Below are 21951 nucleotides of genomic sequence, written 5' to 3' on the forward strand. Positions count from 1 at the left end.
TCCACAGATTACCTAGTTTCAACGTATTGGTCAAATGCTTTACTTTTGGAAATGTAGGTAATTTCTATCTCAGGTCATCAAATGTTTGACCCAACATAATTAAACATACTGTTGTTGTTGTTGGTGGTGGTGCTGTTCTTTCTCCCCTCCTGGGTTGTGGGTTCCTGCAGGAAAGTTATGTGTCAAAGATGTATTGCTGTTATAGCTAATAATTATAGTCATTAGTTACTATTTTCTATTGTAGAAAATGAATTTTAATTCAGATTTACTTATAAGTATTTACATCTACTGTAATTTGTATTAGGTTTGTTTTGGAGTGGGAACATATTTAAAATCTAAAGTGCCTCTGTGATGGAATTTTCCAAACATTCACATATATTCCTATTTAAAAATAATAATTATCTTCTCCCTCCACATCAATGTTTATAAAGACTAGATTAAACACAGTAAAGAGGACATTTTCCTGTTAATAGATATTACTTGACATTTTAGCTTTAATGCTAGAAAATAAAAGCAGTTTGTAATGTGTCCCGAATTGCCTTTTCTTTTCACTTACAGAGCACTTGTGTCATGTTAAGCCTGAGGCAGATCTGTCCGGAATTGTGTTTACTGTATTCCTTTCCAAATGCAGCACAGAGTCTTATCGCCTCTCAGTGCACAAAGTCTAACAGATTGCAGACTCAAATTTCCCCTTCCAGGCAATGTTGGGTTTCACTATTGTTTGCCATGACAAAGGTTTTCATGAATTCTAGGGCTTGGATTTCTGTCTTGTTTTCCTTAGCATAACCCTCTAGGCAACCAATCAGCATTTTTCAACTTCTAGAAATTGTTCAAACTGTTACTACAAAAAGCTGCACTTTAAAATTCCATCTTTATGCTTTTGGCTCTTTGGGAAAAAAAAAGTTATGCTGGGTAGTTTTGGTTATATTGAAAAGAAGAAACAATTAAACATTGTCTGCAGATGCTGCTGCTGTAAATAAGGTTGCCTGAATTTGGTGAAAGCAAATGTGTTCACAGTTCACATTTGGGCTGCAATTTTATAACTATAGGAAGAAGGAAGTGTCTCAGTGAGGGACAAATTTAGCTATGTAGACTTTTTTTTTTGTCAGAGTCATCCGTGTATGACCACTTTCAGATAATTTAGAGACACTTTTTACATATGTATTAACTATGGACCCAAAAAGTTTCTTGGGTAAATAATGTCTGTCCTTCTCATCAGAAAATCAATTCAAATTTTTAGATGCTATTGAAATTGAATAATAGTTTACATGGGCTGAATACTTTTTGTTAATTGAAGTCTATTTTTCAGCCCATTCACATATTCCAGGTTTTACTAAATCTTGTGGATTTGAACACCTAGTTATTTCTCTATCTCACCCTTCTACTACCTTAGGTGAGGGCCTTACAATTTCTTACCAAGCACTTAACTAGACCTTTTCATCTCCAAATCATCTCTACACTGCTCTAAGCGGTGCCTTATAAATCCCTAATTTGAGGGGCACCTAGGTGGGTCAGTTGGTTGAGTGACCAACTGGTAGCTCAGATATGCCAGGTTTGGCTCAGGTCTTGATCTCATGGGTCATGAGGTCGAGCTCCAAGTCAAGCCCAGCCTGGGCTCCACACTCAGCAGGGAGTCTGGTTGAAGATTCTCTCCCTCTGCCCCTCCCCATCACTCATGCTCACAAACACACATGTGCAAGCACGTGCTCTCTCTCTCTTTCTCTCTCTCTAAAATAATGAAAATAAATCTTTAAATAAATAAATCCCTAATTTGATCATATAGTTTTCCTCTTAAAATCCCTCAATGACACAAGGTTTCCTACACTATAAAATCCACAGCTCTTAGAATGGCATAACATGACTTCCATGATCTCACTCTGCCAATGTTTCCAAATTTACCTCTCATGCCTTCTTAGCCCCTGTGCCACCCTGAAACAAATATGCATTTCTCCAGTCATATTAGGAGAGGATAAATTCTTTTATCCTCATTCAATTCTTATTGCCTTTGCATTTGCTGTTGTTCACTTAGCCAAGGGTGGCCTTCCTTATTGCCCGTCCCATGGTCCCTTCTATTTATCTATTAAGTCTCAGTTCAAATGCAGTTGCCTATGGGAAGCCTTCTCTAATGTTCTCTGACAGGGTCAGGGATATTTTTATTCTGTTTCCATAGTGATGCTACACCCCTGGATTTTAACATGCATGCACCATATTGGTGGAATAATTGGCCAACAAACATACACAAACATTACACAACCATAAACTTTGAAAGTTAATGATATTTTGGCAAATATAAAGGATTAAATAGATTTGTTAGAGAGATAAATAATGAAAGTAATTATTTGCCATAAACAAAGGTTGAGAAATTTTTGAGAAGACCTCTGCTTACATATCAGTGTATTATGTCCTAGACATTTTTCATTCACACATTCATTCATTAAACAACTATATATTGAGTACCTCCTAGCATTAAGTTCTTATATGACTGTAAGAACATTATGTTTATATGTGTGCATAGTGGGGATGGGGAATAAAATGAAATTTAAGGTCTTATCCTATCCTTTGTGGATCTACAGACAACTTTTTTTTCCTAAGGTTATTCTCAATCTTTAGTAAGTGTCTGAGATTCTCTCCATCGTGATGGAATGAGCTGAAATAGATATGCCATCAGAGCCCCTTTTCCGTGCATAAACACACATACACACATGGGCCCATAGAAAGGATGGATCAAATCAAATAAAAAGTTATAAATTACTTGGTTCTAAGTAATAAATAAAAAATATACAGATCTTAAAAATGGAGAGAAATCAAAGCCAGAGTAGTAAAGAGAAGATTGAAACTTTAGCAGCCCATTGAGATTGGTCTAGACAGAGGCCCAGGGTCTAGACACTAAAAATTTCATGTTCTAATGACCATACACAATGAAGAAACAGCCACAGTCTGAATACTGAGATAGTTATAAGTGGGCTCCTACATAAATTCTGAAGCCTTGAAGTGCTCCTTAGTCCCAGCTACTAGAAGAGTCCATGCACCAATGGTAAAAAGAAATGGGAAAGCTTACAGTCTGTCAAAGGATTTGGGGCCTACAAATAAGTTGTGGGCATAAAAAAAATATATATCTCTTAGAGGAAAGAAAAACAAAGAATGTGGGAGAGGAACTGTTCAAAGAGATAATGTCTAAAAAATTTTCCATAATTAAAGAAAGAGATACGTTAACTTGAGGAATCAAATCTTTTTTTTTTTTTTAAGATTTTATTTATTTATTTGACAGACAGAGAAAGAGAGCACAAGCAGGGAGAGCAGCAGAGGGAGAGAGAGAAACAGGCTCCCCACTGAGTAGGGAGCCCAATGCGGTGTTCGATCCCAGAACCCTGGGATCATGACCTGAGCTGGAGGCAGATGCTTCACCGACTGAGCCACCCAGGCGCCCCGAGGAATCAAATCTTATTTTGTCCATTTATGTCCCTCCTTCAGCAAATGTCCCTGCATCCCTCCTCACTGAGGAGCCAGAATATATGCAGAAAATATAAAAATATTTGCAGAAAATATGACTTACAATAAAAATGGAAGAGATGAGATTTAATTAGTATTTCTTTGATCCCTAAATGTTTTTCTTTGGGAGAGGGGTAATAATTTTATTTTTAAATAAAGTAAAATTGACTTAATTCTGGTGTATGATTTTATGAATTTTAACACATGCATAGACTCGTAACCACCACCACAATCAAGATACAGAATATTTCCATCACCCAAAAAACTCCTTGATCCATCTCTTTATGGGCAACCCTCCCCAACCATCTATAAAGCCTGGAAAACATGAATCTGTTCTCTATCAATGTATTGGTTTCCCCCGAGCCCCAGGTATGTCATGTACTAGAAATCATACAGCATACAACCTTTTGTAACAGGCTTATTTTATTTACTCAGGTTGTTCAAGTTGCTGCATATATCAGCTGTTCATTCTTTTTACTGCTGAGTATTTTTCCATTGTATGCAAGTATCACAGTTTGTTTTTCCATTCACCTATTGAAGAACATTGGGGTTGTTTCTAGTTTTCGACTATTCTAAATAAAGCTGCTATAAGCATTTATATACAAATTATAGTGTGAACGTAAGTTTTCCTTTTTGTGGGGTAAATACCCAGAAGTTGAAGTTCATAGGTCATATGATAAGTGTATGTTTAACTTTATAAGAAACTGCCAAACTGTTCTCCAGAGGGGCTCTAAAATTTCCTGCTCCCACCAGCAATGTATGAGAATTTCAGTTGGAATTCTCAGTATTTTTTTATGTTAATCATTCTAATGGGTAGTGATATGACATGATTGTTTTAGTGTACAGTTTCCTTAGATTTAATTCTTTATTCTCCAGCTTTAATTTTATTTTCATTTTATGAGAAGACACATCCCCAAGGGGCTTCTAATTTGTTGGTAAAGTCAGACATAAAAAAATTATAATGCTTCAAGTAGAGAAAAATACTTAAAAATATTTATAACTTATGATAAAGGAATTAGAAAAGTCCATACAAGTGAAGGTAGTGTTTGAATTGACCTATGGGAGAAGACAGCCATCCCTAGTCCCTGTAAATCATATCACAAGACACTTCTGCAACTGCCTCCCTTGACAGGGAAGTAAGCTCCTTGACTCTAAGACCGATAAATGACAGCCTGCCCTTAGTTGCCTCTTCCTTATAAAGTTATATAATATGAGTAAGTAGGTTTAATTTTTTACTGTGTAACTGTCTACCAAATATATCATACTTTACGTAAGAAGACAGTGTTCTGTTGTTTGAAGACCATATGCTTTGGAATCCTGCATTCACGTGTTTGAAACCCCAGCTTCTTTACTCATTTACTAAGACACCTTTGACAAGTGTTGAATTCTGACCATCTAAAACTCACATGTGAAAGTCCTAACCCCCACACCTCAGAACGTGGCTTTATTGGAGACAGGGTCTTTACAGAGGTAATGAAGTTAAAATGAAGTCATTAGCATTGGCCCTCATCCATTATGACTGGAGTCTTCATAAGAAGAAGTTGGGAGACAGACACAGATAGAGAAATACAATGTGAGGACACAGAGAGAAGGTCATGATCTATAATCCCAGGAGCGAGAGGTCTAGAACAGATCAGTCCTGACAGCCCTCAGAAGGAACCAACCCTGCCAACACCTTGATTTTGGACTTCTAGCCTCCAGGACTGAGACAAGAAATATCTGTGATTTAATTCACCCAGTTTGTGGTACTCGGTCATAACAGCCCTGGCAAACTAAAACAGCAAGTTACTAACCTTTCTGAACTGGCAGTTTTATCATCTATAAAAAGGGAATACTACACTGTGTTGCTAGAAGTAATGAAACAAAAAATGTATGAGAAATTACTTCTGCAAGAAAAGGGTATTCGTTTAGCCTGCAGTAGACCGTGTGTAGCACATGTCTTCTCCATGTACCTGGAGAATGCAGTTTGCTTTCCTGAACTTGTAGTCTCCAGTGTCTTTGTCTTTGCCTGAGGGCTCTTCCTTCCACTCCTACATCCTCCAACTACACTGGTGGAAAGCTGCATTGCCCAAATGGAGCAGGCTAAAAGTGAAGAGGGGCTGGGAACTTTTTCAGTCTGTTCTACAGTTTCACGTGTGTGATTTGTTTGGAGGAAATGCTCACTCCAGCCTCCTCCAACACAAGAGAAAAGGGGAAATATGAACACATGTTCTTTACTTGCCAGATTGTCGCTCAGTCTAATTGTGTCTTTAGAAAAGAGAAAAGGCCAAAATTAAGCAATGCAAACAAGGAGCAATGTAATAGTTTTGACCTCTCTGTTCCTCCTTTCACCAATTGTTTCAATTCTTAGAAATTCAGAGTTTCTTTGAGTGTGCAATGAAAATAGCCTCTTCCAAGAATATAAAATCTTGCAGGTCTCCAGTTTTGTCTTTATTCAAAGAAGTATTGGCCAGACTTGCCAGATTTTTAGAACTGCCAAATAGTAGAAAAAAGTTTTCAAAAGAAGATGAAAGTTTAGAATGAAAAACAGACGATTTGATCTTCCTTACCTCTTTCTTTCATTTGTTGTTTAAAGCCCAATGTAATCCTTTTTTTATAGTAGATTCTTGGTTTACAGAGGACTTTCAGATGCTATTAAGAGTCAGAGGTTAAAAAGAAGTCTTAAATCATTAGACATACAAGCCTAGATTTCTGAGGTTGAACAAATGTACAAATGTTTACATGCTGTTCCAGGTCTGAATGATTACATAGCCTCTAGGCTCATGGCTTGAAAAAGATCATTTTCCGCATATTTTCCTCATATACATTAAGTGTATTATACTCATTCATGCCCTCTCTATTTTAAAATATTTCAAGGAGAGTAAATAAAAGTGAAAATGAGTGTGAGCATTTTTTCCTACCAAACTATTTGAAATAAATATTTCAATCACTTTTATTTTATGTTGTAGAAATGGAATTGTATTAAGTTAATATTTAGTAAACATTTTGTGTATAGGTTATTACTTCTAAAATATAGGGGGCACCTGGGTGGCTCAGTTGTTAAGCATCTGCCTTTGGCTCAGGTCATGATCCCGGGGTCCTGGGATCGAGCCCCACATCGGGCTCCCTGCTCCGCGGGAAGCCTGCCTCTCCCTCTCCTACTCCCCCTGCTTGTGTTCCTGCTCTCACTCTCTCTCTGTCAAATAAACAAATAAAATCTTTAAAAAAAATTAAAAAATAAAAAATAAAATAAAATATAATATAATATAATTTATATGGAAAGTGTGCAGTGAAAAGATTTATAAAAATAAAAAGAAAGTTTTTCATGTGAGTATATGGGTCTCTGTAAAGAAAGAAAGGCATGTATTTTAACTTTTGGCAACTTATAGTGTATCTACCATTAATTTTAAAATCATTGAAATAGCTCACTGTATTAGAACTTCCTTCCAACCTATGATTTGCTCTCTCACCTTCTCCCAGGTGTCACTCATGTATTACCTTTTAAGGAGGCCTTCCCTGACCATCGTGGTTGAGATCGGTCCCTCCTCCCTGCTTCATCATTAGACTCTGCTAGTATTAATTACCTGAATAAAATATCATCGTCCTTCCTACATAGATTATTTAAGATAGATATTATACCAATAAATAGCTATAATAATGAATTTGAAGCCATAAGACTTAAAATCATTATTTTCAAAACATTTATTTAGGAAGCCTAACACATATTGAGGTATATTTCATGGGTACTACAAGAAATTACTGAAATCTATCATTGCAAACTGAACACAGCAAAGAAAGAATTTGTGTCCTCCAATATAGAGACCCAACATTTATTAAATTAAACCCCACTGCTAAAACCCAGGGTTAGTTAAGTCTTTACAGGAAAATCAGAATCAAAATCAAATCTTTAAATGAAATACTAATAATAGCAGAAGAAAAATTGTTAAACATGTAATTTTACCCAAATTTTATATTGACTTTGAAATGTAAAAATGCAGTTTCTAAATTCTGCTCTATTACTTATAGTTAGAATAATTTTGAAGAAACTCAACGAAAAAATGATGTTAACAGATCTAAGGAAGACACTGGCATTCCACAGACACTTCTCAATTATGGATGGAATCTATTCCTAAAGACATGGGCAAAAATGAACCCCTAGAAAATGAGTCTTATATGCTTGTTGGATTTTTGTTTCAAATCAGAGATTGCACAGTTGAAACCACTCAAAATTTTATCTTCAGTACTCAAGAGCTGAAGCAACTGTCTCATAATTTTTTTCTGTAATAACATCTCATATTTTGATTAATAACTTTGTAAGCTGATTCAGGAAAATAACTGATATAAGCTGTAATTCACATAGAGGTAGTGAAAATAATTTTCCATTTAGTCTTGTTTCCTCAGGGTGAGATCTACAGTTGCTTAGCAATACGAAAGTTTTTCTAGACTCAAAGATCAGAGATCATCTCTTATTTAAAATTCAAAAATAATAGTACTGGCCAACCGAAAAAAAAAATAGATTTGTATTTTATGTTAAAATGAAAGATAAATTTGTGAGATATTTGAAAGCTTTTGGTTTTTAACATTTTCTAACTGATTGAGCTTTCTTTTTGTGTGAGACAATGGGATTAGCACACAGTAAACAAATAGACAAACAAAAAAAGTAGTTGTGTTCTGGTTGTGCTTAAACCTAGGATTCAGTCTCCACCATCTGCCAGGCTGGAAATTGAGAAGCATTACTCTTATCCCCATATTGAGTTTTAGTAACTTAGTAAAATAATTTAGATGACAGATTTGCACAGAAACTTATTCTTTGCTGAAGTTACAAAACAATTTTATAGACACACAATCTATTAACTTATGGATCATCAACTATATCTAGCTTTGTGATGTTATTTCAACATGAAATAGCAAACTCGTAACCTGAGTATATTGGTAAACAGCTTTTTGAGATGCTTGGTCAGAAAGAGTTTAATGTGTGAAATGAACACAGGCTATGAAGTCAGACCTCAGTCTGAATTTTGACTTGGTTACCTTCTAGCTACCTGACTTCAGCAAATATCTATGTCATTGCACCTCAGTTTCCCTATCTTTAAAATGGAAATCATAATAGCTATACTGTTAATTAAAAACTGAGATATATTTAGTATAGTTCTAGGCACTCTTTTAGGACCCAATAATTAAGAGCTCTCATTATAGTAGAAAAAGACTTGTATTAGTGTTTCAATATAAGTAACAGAATTGTGTGGATCTGCTCTTCATCAGCAAATGATTCCATCTGTGGGGTTTTATGACATTCCAACTCAGAGCTTTTATGAAGTATGGCCCAGGTGTCCCTTTCACTAGTAGAGACAGAGAAGGTTTTCACTGACACAACAAATTCAGGGTTGGGCCTGTCTTAGACATGTCCCCCAAAACATAGAATTTGCTATAAATTAGTGCAAGGCAGAGAGACGTTGGCAGTTGACCAAACCTGCCACCATCATGACCAAAAAAAACCCCAAAACACTGAGCCCTTTCAGCTTCTCTTCCTTTCTGGACTTTTCTTTCTAATTTTATCTCAACTCCTCTTTCTCTACCTATTTCCCCAGTGCTGCAGTTCCTATGCATTTCTATTATCGTTTCCCATCTTCCCACACTTTGCTCGTCCCTGCTCTCCACTCTTCTCTCATGTTTCTTGGTTCAGTCAGTCAGTCACTCACTCAGTCAGTTAAGCCTCTGACTCTTGATTTCGGCTCAGGTCATGATTTCAGGGTCATGAGATCCAGCCCCACATGGGGCTCCGTGCTGGGTGTGGAGCCTGCTTCTCCCTCTCTCTCTGCTCCTCTCCCTGCTTGTGCTCTCTCGCTCTTTCAAATAAATAAATAAGATCTTCCAAAAAAAAAAAGAAAGAAAAAGAAACTATTTTAAAATGTGGAATGAATCTTTTGCATTATGTACCACAGAAATTATTTGGCTCTTCTACATAGGAAAACAGGACGAATTAGTCAATTATTTGTATTACAATTTTTAAAAATCTATACTTACACAATATATTTTCATCCATGTTGTCCCAGATTATGTGTGAGAGTGATTTTTTAAAAATATAAAATAAAATAAGGGTAGAAATATACTTTTGTAAGATTACAACAAAGTTCTTCTTTTGCAATTTAAAACGTGAGGTTCCCATTTCTCACGTTTATCCCAGGTGGCTGTGCAGCAGTGAGACTGCCTTTGTTTCCCCTTTTCCTTATTGCTCTGTGTTATACGTGTCAACTTCTAGGATGATTGAGCAGCTTAGCCTATTAGAGTCAGGATGGACTTGGAAGCGCAAGACGGGATGAGTGATAAGAGGGCAAATGCATGGGAAGGAAAAACAATTTCCTGGCATAATAAAATTTAAAGTAACCCACCAGCAAAGCCAGGCAGGTGTCTCTGAGCTTCTAAATAATGGCCCTTTTCTAATAGCACATTAGATGTGAAACAGCTCCTTGTATTAACAGTGAAAGATTAATATGAACGGGAAATAAACATTAAATTGTGTTAAGAATGCTATAGGTTTGTGTATTATATATACAAAATATGTATTATTTTATATTTTATCATACATGTTATATAGTACACATTGTATTATATATTATAGAGTAATATATTTTTATATTTTTATATATTACTCTATAAGATACTCTTGTTCTGATAAGATACTATGCTTTAATCATCAGAGGAAGAAACTCTTGATGATCTTCCTATAAGGTAGAAAAGTAATGTGAAGATGCATCTAAATCTTAAATTAAATTATTCCAAGTTTCACTTGAACCACAGTGACTAAACACAGGCAAATCCTTGGGTGATATATGCCCTTAGGGAAGTCACTTAATTGGATAATTAAGGATTTACATCATCCTCAAGTGGGTATCATATTCAGCAATGACCCTTGATTGTGATCTAATGTTTATAGGGAAAACCATAGAAATTTAGTTCCAAAAGGGACAGAGAAAAGGGCTTCTATTTTGGGAGATGAATAAAAATGGGAGAATCAACCCTCATGTAAAGTCATCATAGAGATGGGTCTGTGAAAAATGAAAGTGAGGGCTGGGTTTGGAGGTATTCAGATTCACTTAAAATAAGTTAAAAAAATGAAACTCGTTCTAAGTTCAACTCAAAAATATCTATTGGACCACTATATCATGATTTAGTTTTGTGCCTTCAGTTTTCTTCTAAGTTCACTGAGTTGTAATTTACATAAATGAAATCCACCCATGTTAAATGCACAGTTTGATGAGTTTTGTTCATCTTGTGTCATTGGGTAACCATCACCACAATTGAAATTTAGATCATCTTTCACAAAGTTCCCTTAAGTTGCTTTCCTTTTATAAGCAAGCAAACTGAAATGTACAGAAATTAACCAACTGGCCCTGGGTTTCAAAATAAACTTGTGGCAAAGTCTGTCTTAACATTTAATTTAATTCACAAAGCTGTCACTGAGGGTCTGCTATGCTCCAGTCAACATAGCTAAAATAAAAGACATAGAAAAAGGCCTGGAGAAAGCAAGAGAGACAGAGAGAGAGATGCCATCCCTAACCTCAAGGACAAGCAGAAAAGCAAGGGGATTCAACAAACTGGTTAAAATACAATACAAAGGAAATGTCAGAACAGGGAATGCAAAAGGGCACAGAAAAAAAGGCACATGACATCCTGAAGGAGAGGAAGAAACCAGAAGTGTCTTCAGCCATAAAATGATCATTGAGTTTAGATTTGATCCTCAAATTAGTGAGGAAGCACTCTGGGGAGGATTTATTCATTCGTGTATTTATTTATTCTTCCAAGTAATATTTACTTCAGTCTCAGTATGTACCAAGCACTATGATGGGATCTGAGGATTCAAGGGTGAACCAGAAAGGACACGGCTTCTTATGATTAGGAAATAGTGAAGGGGTGGGGATTGGAGGATTTAAGAATCCCCAAAACATGTACTGATAAAAAGCACAAGGAAATATTAAAACATAAAATAAGGAAGAGCATGGTTTGATGGTGCAAGAAGATTTCCTCAAAGAAGTAGCATTTAAGTTGTGATCTACGTAATCAGCAAGATTTAGTAGAACAAAAGGAAGGAAGAAATATTCAAAGCAGAAGGAAAGGCTGGTGAAGGGAATGTGTAGCTGGAAAAAAAAAAAAAAAGCCGGTGTGGAATACAGTGATCAATAAGAGAGCAAGACTGGAAGAAAATAGAAAGACTAGGCTTTCCACTCCTCCAAGATCCTGTTTAGTGCTTCTCACACTTCAGCATCAATTCTCAGTAAGTCTGGGATAGGGCCCGAGAATATACATTTCTAATAAGGTCCCAGGTGATGAAGATGTGTAATGCTGCCCCTCCTTATACAACACTTTTTACAGTAGACCTGCTAAAAGCCCTCTAAACATTTGCAAATGAGGGCTATTAAAAGAATTAAACAAAATCATATTGTGGTTTTAAAAGATCACTCTGGGGCACCTGGGTGGCTCAGTTGGTTAAGCGACTGCCTTGGGCTCAGGTCATGATCCTGGAGTCCCTGGATCGAGTCCCGCATCGGGCTCCCTGCTCGGCAGGGAGTCTGCTTCTCCCTCTGACCCTCCCCCCTCTCATGTGCTCTCTCTCATTCTCTCTCTCTCAAATAAATAAATAAAAAATCTTTAAAAAAATAAAATAAAATAAAAGATCACTCTGTTAACTATAGGAAACAAACAGGTTGCTCGAGGGGAGATGGTTGGTGGGATGAGGTAACTGGGTAGGGAGCATTAAGGAGGGCACGTGATGGAATGAGCCCTGGGTGTTACATGCAATTGATAAATCACTAAATTCCACCTCTGAAACTAATAATACACTATGTATTAATTAAATTGAATTTAAATAAAAAATTTAAAAAATATCTACAGTATGCTAATTTTCTTTAAAGCAGAGAGAAACCAAGTGCTTAAAATATAAGATAAAGTATCCCTTTTATGGAACCCAAATAAAGAAATTTAAGTAAACCTAAATAAAAATGCCAACAATGTAAATTAGAGTATTGGGGATCCTTAGATCTTCCATGATGTACAGGAGAGTTTCCATTTTTACAAAAGTGATCATGAGAGTTTGGGTTTTATAAAAGAGAACATGTAAATGGTGAATTATTTCTAGAAAAAAAACTTTGGGTGAGCAACCATATGATTTTAATTATGTGCAAATATGCATATATATATATAATTAAGTGCCTCAAATTTATCTGTATGGATTAAAAATTGTTAGGGGAAAGCAATGACTGAGATTATTGCCAAGATTGCTCATATTTTTTGATACAAAGAATGGTTAATACTCTTAACATGTAAAGAGCTTAACAAATCAATAAGAATACAAAGATGAAATGCTCACTTTAGCAGCAAGTATACTAAAATTGGAATGATACAGAGATGTTTAGCATGGCCTCTGTGTAAGGATGACACACAGATTTGTCAAATTCGTGAAGCATCCCATATTTTTTTAGAAAGTTAAAAAAAATACAAAGATGAAATTCTTGGGAGGTGAGTGAAAAGGATTTGAATGGATCACAGAAAAAATAAGGCAAGTATCTATTAAGTTCATGAACAGATATCTGATATAACTAATAATAAAATAGGTATTGAACTAGTTATCTCATTCAATTTAATCAAACTTGCAAAGATTAAAATTATTGATACTAGCTAGTGTTGTAAATAGTGTGATAAAATAGGCATTTTACATAGTTCATGGTATTCTGACACAGTGTCTTGTTGAAAGGATGATTTGAGAATATCTACCAAAACTGTTAATGCATACATTGCTTAATCTAGAAATTCTACTTCTAGGAAATCATTTACAGACACTTTCACTGCAGTACACAAAGAATTATCCTTAAGTTCATTTAGTACACTTTATTTATAGCAAAACATTAAAGATAATATAGAAGTCTATTAATAGGAAATTGGTTAAATAAATGTGGCATATCCATTCAATACGATGCAGCTTAAAAATGATAGAAATTATATATACCGATATGAAATAGTAATAATAGCTAACATTACGGAGCACATATAATAAGTTAGAAAATTTGCAACTATCCAAGGATCTAATTGTCATTATCATTCTACTTTAATATTGTGTAAATTGAGACACAGGTCGAGTAACCTAACCAAAATCGCAAGGCAGAAACTTGATTTTATTCTAGGCTATTAGTCTATACTGAACTGCCCAGAACACGGTGAAGTCTGTTATATATACCTACATACCTATACATGCATATAAATACCTACACACGCATAAAAGCTCCTAATTTTGTTTAAAATAGGTTAAGGATATATATTTTTGTATGTTCCTAAAGTTCTGAAGGGATAAATAATAAATAAATATCTTACAATGTTTATTCCAGGAAAATAGGATCATTGGTTTTAGGACTCTCATTTCTTATTTTCTGCCCTTCTGTGATTTCTTTATCTTATTGCTACTGTGTGTTACTTCTGTTTCTAAAAATGCAAAACTAGACAAAAAGTAAAAAGAAGGTTTTTGTTTGTTTGTTTGTTATATCTAGTAAAGTTATATATCAAATGGAGTTTGGAAAACCTCTTATAGGAAGTAATATTTTTTTAAACAAATACAATTTTTAAAAATTGTAGGTCTTTTAAAAGAATTGCGACATGGTTAATCTATTTTGGTCGTTGCAGTGATATGTATTGACTGTCACTCCTGACCTGTATTTGCAGTAGTCTGCACTGATTTTTTTTTTTTTTTCAGATTTTATTTATTAGAGAGAGGCAGAGAGCCCACCGAGCAGGGAGTTCCATATGGGACTTGATCCCAGGACCCTGAGATTAGGACCTGAGCCAAAGTCAGATACTTAACGGACTGAGCCACCCGGGCGCCCCTGCACTGATGGTTAAGATGTTAAGACAAATGAAGGGACAGTCAAGGTCGTTTATTTGGTCCATGTGGACATGGCCGCACTACCTCACATCATGGCAACAGGAGGGAATTTCTATTGCCTGCTGCCCAATTTAAGTTATTATAACTAATTTTCTAATTTACAAATGACACGAATTTAAGATTATACTTACTTAGAGGTTACCTACAAAACAGACCACTGCAGAACAAATGGGATTATAAAACTTAGAAAACAATCACTGAGTTTTGACTTACAGTCTTTATAGCTATTTTTCCTTAAAGCCATCTTTATGAGTTCTTTACAAGGAAAAAATCTCCACAAATATTTATCAGATATATGTCATATGTTTTTATCTATATGAAATCATTTGATTCTTAACAACAAAATTGCATGGTAGAAATTATTCCCCATAAAGCCTCTTTCCCAACTTACCACCTCACGGGGAATGTTCGTTCAGAGATTAAGTCACTTCTCCAAGGCCACATTCAGTAAGACACAGTGGTGGTCTGTTTGGTTACCCACTAAAGCTTTATAATATATGTTTCTCTATTGACTTATTATTATCCTCATTTTTATCCAATTCAACTTAATTTGCTTTATTTAAAATATGGTTTCTAGTTCAAAAATATACTAAAGCACTTTCTCTTCACAATTTAATGGGCTAATTCACGTGGAAGTTGCAAATTAATAGTACTTAAGGACCAAATTAACTTTTTGGATAATTTTTTTGTATGACATATTTTAGTGTCTGGTTTTTAATGTTACCATTAAAATCAATATTTCTCTTGTCATAATTTTCCATTACAATCATAAAAAATAATTATATATGTTTGGTGCTAATGGGTTATCTTATTTTGCTGCAACTATACAATCTGAAATCCCCTACCATGAGTAATATTTAGTTCTACTTTAAAATGTGACTTTTAACATAAAAATGTATAGATATTTTGGTTTTGCATTTTAAATATAAATACAAGATTCCTTTTGGGAACAAACTATTAACCTTTTTATAGTGTTTCACCATATACAAGTTAGTGTACAAATTTAAATTTGAGTCTATTATTTATAATTAAATGTTTTTCTATTAGAAGTTACTTTTAAAATTGTATCTTCAATTTTCATATTTAAATAGATATTTTTGTTGATGAATCGATTCATGTAATCTTACTGCTTTTAAAGTATCTAATAAATTAATAATTTTAAATATTTTGTTTCCTAGATTAAGTTATAAACAAACTCTGGATAATGAAAAGATTTTATTTGGTCAAATATGCTACTTGAGTTCCCTGTAGCCTTTTAGTATTAGTGGTGACTATATCTGTTTGCACAAACAGCATCTCTGAGGAGTGAAGTTCTTTGTTCTGGTTGAGAGCAGGTCTGCTTACTGGCAAAGCCAGTACCTTCTTGCCCTATTATTGACCTCGACTTTGACCTGGCTGGACCACCCTCACAGGAATGGAGGGTAATAAAGTCCTCTGGCTGACTCAAGCCTGAGTTTAAACTAAGCAGATATAATCAATCACCTAAAATTAAGTGATGTGGTTTTGTGATGTGGACATTTACTGGGGACTGAGCTGAGATCACCAAACACCATTCATTTAAGTCTTCAGGGCTGTCTCAGAGTAGGATCAAGGGTATTTTAACTAGTACTTCAGGAACTATTTACCAGATTCAGAGTGCAGAGATATGATCTTACAGCAAGCAAGAAAGAAGATAAAAAAGAAAGAAGGAAAGAAAGAAAGGAAAGAAAAAAAGGAAGGAAGGAAGGAAGGAAGGGGAAAGGAAAGGAAAAAAGAACGAGAATTTCAAGTAACAAGGATAGACATTATAAACAAAGAGTTAAACAAAAGAACTAAAAACTCCTGCAGGAAATATTACCTTTCTTAATTTGTCTCAAACTTTGGATCAAACTCATTAACATCTCACATTTCTCAATTGATAAGCAGTATGTCTTTGCTAGCCAAAATACTTTGTTTTGTAAAATCAATTTTCGAATATTAAACAATAATTATGCTGTGTTTAGATCTGCTTTTCAGGATGTTATTTCAAAAGTCTTTCCTCTTCTCCTCCCCGCCCCCATCTTTCTGAAGATCAGGATTCTCTTGGACTGTTTTAAATGACCCTACATTCCAATCCCACTCTGACCTTTCCCTTCTTAACTTTACCCCTGGAATCCACACATATTTTTAACAGAACAAAAAGAAAAGAAAAGACAGACAGACAGACAGAACTCCTTTAACCAGGCAAAGCAGAGCTACATGAAGCACTCCAATCCACCCAGCAAGAATCGGAGTTGTTTTGTGTGTACTGAGGTTTGGAACATCCTGTCAGATAGTTGTCACTGATGAATGTATAGTGTGGCTTGGAGAATAGAACTGAAACAACATTAACATGTTTCTCTCTGACTGAAGTTCCACATGCTTCACTAGCACATGTGTTAAGATATTTTAGAAGCTAATGTGTATACATGTTACTGGGATTGCATGTCCTTTTGCCTAAACTAGATGGTGAGTTGCCTTTAGAGAGTGTATCTTAGATGTTTTATAACACTTCTCACAAAACCTATAGTACTGGTATATACCATGTAGTAGTCACCTGGTATTTATGAATGAGTTGATGAGGTTTATTCATTTTAGACTATTACTCTCAATAGACGGCTTTAATCTTAAATAAAGTCTGAGTTCCTATCTATGCTATTTGGGAGCCCTTGTAAAGCTACATGACGTGGTGGATTTTTAAATCAAACACTATGCCATCTTGAAGAGGATAAATAATTTCTGGGTGCTAGTGATAGAAAATCAGGATAGATTTCTCTAGGTAACACCCTCGAATGGTGGATACTAGACAATACAAATCCTGATTCAGTAAAATCAGAAATTCAAAGCAGCAGAAGTAATTGGCTCTTGGTTACAAATTAATTAGAATTTTTAATCGAGTCTTATCAGATCGCTTCATGAAAAATATATTATTTCTCTGAGAAGGCTTCCAGCACGCCGCTTCCCCAGCTTGGTGGATTTTATGGAGTGCTTTCCTCTGGAGCCCGAGCAAAATCATCTCAGCCACCTGTTATGAAGTCTCTGAATTGAATATGGCTATTAACAACCTCTCCCAAACCCTGAAACTTGCCTTTGCATGTCACTCTGAAGTATCCAACTTCAAGTACACCATTTGGTTCTGCTCTCACTGCAAGTATAACTCTTTGCCTTAAATGATCCTTCCCTTCCACTCTTCTAATTCCCTTTCCACACTGTCCCTCCCCAAGGAAGGTTAGGTTCTCGGCTAAATAAGTAAATAAATAAGATTTTCATTCACATAGAGACTGCGGATTGGTTTATACTTTCTAAGGTTCCTGTAATTAAATCGAGGAGGTTATCAATATGATTAGAGTCTATAAAGGAGGATTTTTTTTAGCAAATAGACTTTTCCCAGAGCCCTTTTCCTATCCTAGACCCGTGTTTTCCTCTCTTCCCTAAGTTAGAATAAATAATTTTTTAAATGAGTCTACTGAAAAGAGGTCAGCTACTTATGGTAGAGATCATTTTATTCAGATTTGGCATGTTGAAAGAAAAAATATTTTCAAGTATTTATTGATTTATCATTTCCATTCATCAGTAAATCCATTTTATATGTTTTATTATATATTTAACCTTATTCTCATTTATTTTAAAATAATATTTGGACTTTAGAATATATATATATTCATGACATATATATATATTCATGATATAATTTAATATAAACTCAAAACGCTGAATAAAATCGGAAGATCCTAACTAACTTTGTGACTTTGACATGTCACATGAACTCTGGGCTTCAGTAACCGCATTTAAAAAATATTTTAACGGTAAAACTAAGTCATCTCAAAAGTCCTTTCAAAGCTTCTCATTTCCTTGATCTAGATGAGATTCATAAAATGGGAACATGGTGGTGAAACGTAAAGTATCGGCTATAGTAATTTCAATTTTGTCTTGGCTGCTTTATCATGTCCTGATGTTAATTTCCCCTTGATTTATAGGAGTTAGGCTGAGCAAAACTTTGAAAAATATATACAAACCCTTCCTGTAAATGCTAACATTTGTAGTGATAAAATAAATATACCTACATATTAAATGTGATGATTTTTCTTCCACACAGCTATCGAGCCCATTTTTTTTTCTCTTTTGGATTTTCCTCTTTAATGTTTAAATAGTATGTGTTGCTTTCAAGAGAATACACAGCTAAATCAGTGTCATTTCTGGAAAATGACGTAATATAAACTTTCCCTGACTAATGTAATTGGAAATAATTTTTATTAAGGTCACTCAGTAGTTTCATTTACACACACACACACACACACATAATGCATATGCATATTTTCATGATCTGGAATTTACTGAAATGAAATTAGGGGATAAACAATTCTACTTTCTAAATATTAATACAGGAATACTATTTAATATAATCTAGACTAAAGCAGCAGATATAAAAGGAATTGAGATACTTTCTAATAGTCCTACTAAAACAAAGTTATCAAAACATGCTTACCACTTAATATTAGGTTTGTAAAACATTATAAAAAGAAGTGTGGATTTCCTCTATTTGACATTCTTACTCCAGTTTTCAACAAAGCAATTCTCAGAATGGCACTTAGGTTTTGTATTATTATTACTCTTTTCAAAAAAGCCCCTTCAGAAATAAAAATTAAAAAAACAAAGTGTGCCTATGAAAATCGAGAAATATCTTCATGCATTTGCACATGCATTCACTATTAACTGAATACCTACTAAGTGCCAGGCAGTGGGCAAGGTACTAGAGAACACAGCAGCTGACTGAACTATATGGAGTCACTTCTCATGGAGTTTACATTTAAGGCAGAGGAGAAAATATACACAATTCTGTGAGTAGGATCTTTGACAGTTGAATATAAAAATATGCTGTAATCAGAATGAAATCATTCAGCCGGAATTATTGGCAATTTACCCATAAATCAGGCAAATGCTGGAAAGATTGCTTTGATATTTGCTCAAAAATGCCTTGATATTTACTGTTTCAACCTGTAGGCTGCTAATTTTATTTTATGTTTTTAAGATTTTATTTATTTGAGAGAAAGAGAGAGAGGGCACGAGCAGAGGAAGGAGCAGAGGGAAAGGGACAAGCAGACTCCACACTGAGCAGGGAGCCTGAAACACGGCTCGATTCCGAGACCCTGAGATCATGACCTGAGCCAAAATCAAGAGTTGGGGCCTCAACCTCCTGAGCCAACCAGGTGCCCCTATTGGCTGTTAATTTTAAACTTAAGTTTTAATATTCTTATAACCTAGATGGACAGATGGATGCATGGATGCATTGTTGGCTAGCTGGATGGACAATCATCTCCTCTCTGGTTTATCAATGCTTCATGTACAGATTATTAATCCCTCTGAATCCCATAATTCTTGGCATAACCCTTTTCTGCAGATGGTGGGAAAAAAGTCACTAAGTAGTTTTATAGAGAAATAAATGAATGTACCAAATTTTGAGAAAATCCCACAGTTAAGTCTGGTTCAGAAATAATTGTACTCTGTCACCCCCTTTGAAATAGAGATGAGACTTCTACACTTCTCAGGATTGATTTGCAAAATAATTCATTAAAGTCCTTAAAGTGTCCTTAAAATTAAAATTACTCTATTGATCTAGCTACAGCATTATTATAAACTAAAACCTGCCACTTTCGTTAGCCTTTATAAGCTTGAAACGAAACTCCATTTCAGTATTGAAATAAAATATTTTCATTTTCCTCTTAATTTGTGCTGTTTTGCCACAACTATACATTGTTATTCTAGTAATTACAGGAGCCAGACTGCTTATAGGGGGTTAAGATACACAATATAGGGGCGCCTTGGTGTCGGGCTCCCGGCTCATCAGGGAGTCTGCTTGTCTCCCTTTTCCTCTGCCTCTCCTCCTGCTCAGCACGCTCTCTCTCTCCCTCTCTCATAAATAAATAAATCTTTAAGAAAAAAGATAGACAATATAATATTTGCTTTAAAAAGCATGAAGGCCAATTAATTTTGTAACTTACAAGCGCTTTGTCAAGTTTTAGAAGCACTGAAAATGCTTTATGATTGATTAATGAAAGTAACTAGACCTAGTGTTGCCATACACTTTTATTGGTTATCGAATAGTGGCAGGCAGAAACAAAGAATAATTTGTACATTCAACGGTTGGGAAGGTTTTCCTTTATACTTTGGATACCCAGATAAATCACTTCTAGCAGTCTTAACTCTTGAGAGACATAACTTTGTTGACCATTTTAATGTATGCTTTTGATATGAGAATAAATGAGTGGATAAATGCATAAGACAAATAATAAATGTATTAATCTATTCATATTCTATCTATCCTTTTATTTGAAAGATTTTATTTATTTATTTGACAGAGAGGGACAGCAAGAGAGGAAACACAAGCAGGGGGAGTGGGAGAGGGAGAAGCAGGCTTCCTGCTGAGCAGGGAGCCCGATCCCGGGCTTGATCCCAGGACCCTGGGATTATGACCTGAACCGAAGGCAGACGCTTAATGACTGAGCCACCCAGGCGCCCCTCTATCGATCCTTTTATAGCCTCAGACTGCAGTAGGATGTTCTACAGTTGGAAGGCCATTGTCAAATCACAATTCCCTTATAGCATAACCTAGTACATAGGTTTATTGGTTTGCAAAATATGCAAAATTGTAAAATGAGTGAACTTATTCATTAGTACCCATGTTGCTTTTCTACTTTTTTTTTTATTATTATTATTAGGTACAGATGCCTCTTTCCTCTGTATATTTCATCAGCATGTAATGTCTGTAACAAACTTAAATATATCGCTTTCCTCACCCCTCCAAAATTTACCTATCCTCTTTCCCATTCTTTCAAGGTTCTGCTCTCTACCTTATTAAGATTGTAGTTATTAAATTACCCAATATAAACCAAGATGATAGCATATGATAGTGTTGCTATTGTTTCTAGATCATGTAATTGTATTGTTTATATAGGAAACAATGCAGAATGTATCCTAAAATGAAGGAATAACTCAAATACTGAAGTGTATAAGCAAGTCAGGAAAAGATTTTTAAAAGTTTGAAAATCTAAAACAAATATTGCAATTTAAAAATAAAAGCCTAATAGTATTTCTGACAAGAAGATGAAAAATGCACTAGGCACAGCAGATGGGCTGATTCTTTCTAGTGCACTGTCCTTTCAGAAGTGATAAAGTCACAGGCAATAATGTTTTCACTAGTGGGAAAAGAGAAAATAATGAACTAAAATACTGAACTTAAGCTGTTAGAAAAAGAACAATGGAATTCTAAAGAAAAAAGACATGTCTAAAAAAAAAGTGGAGTGGAATGTGAGGAGGGGGAACCTAGTGGAATAAATGAATATAAACTTAAACCAATAAATACGTAGAATGATAGGCAGGTAACAGATAAAAAGATCTGTAGATACAAATTTATACACGAGTTAGAGAAACCTGTAACTAACTTAAATTTTAAAATAAATTAGATATGAGAGAAAATGTAATATTCATCATGCAGTGATAAATATTAGAAAATCTCTACAATTTTGAAAATGATATGCTGATAAATTTTAAAACTTCAATAA

The 21951-nt window shown here is 34.9% G+C and overlaps 1 pseudogene; it reads left to right on the top strand.

Moving 5' to 3' along the window:
- Window positions 1-12824: 12824 nt before the first annotated feature.
- On the top strand, window positions 12825-12940 carry LOC123325364 (annotated as a pseudogene).
- The last annotated feature ends 9011 nt before the right edge of the window (window positions 12941-21951 follow it).

This window comes from Neomonachus schauinslandi, chromosome 7 (assembly GCF_002201575.2).
Source record: "Neomonachus schauinslandi chromosome 7, ASM220157v2, whole genome shotgun sequence".
NCBI classification, from domain to species: domain Eukaryota; kingdom Metazoa; phylum Chordata; class Mammalia; order Carnivora; family Phocidae; genus Neomonachus; species Neomonachus schauinslandi.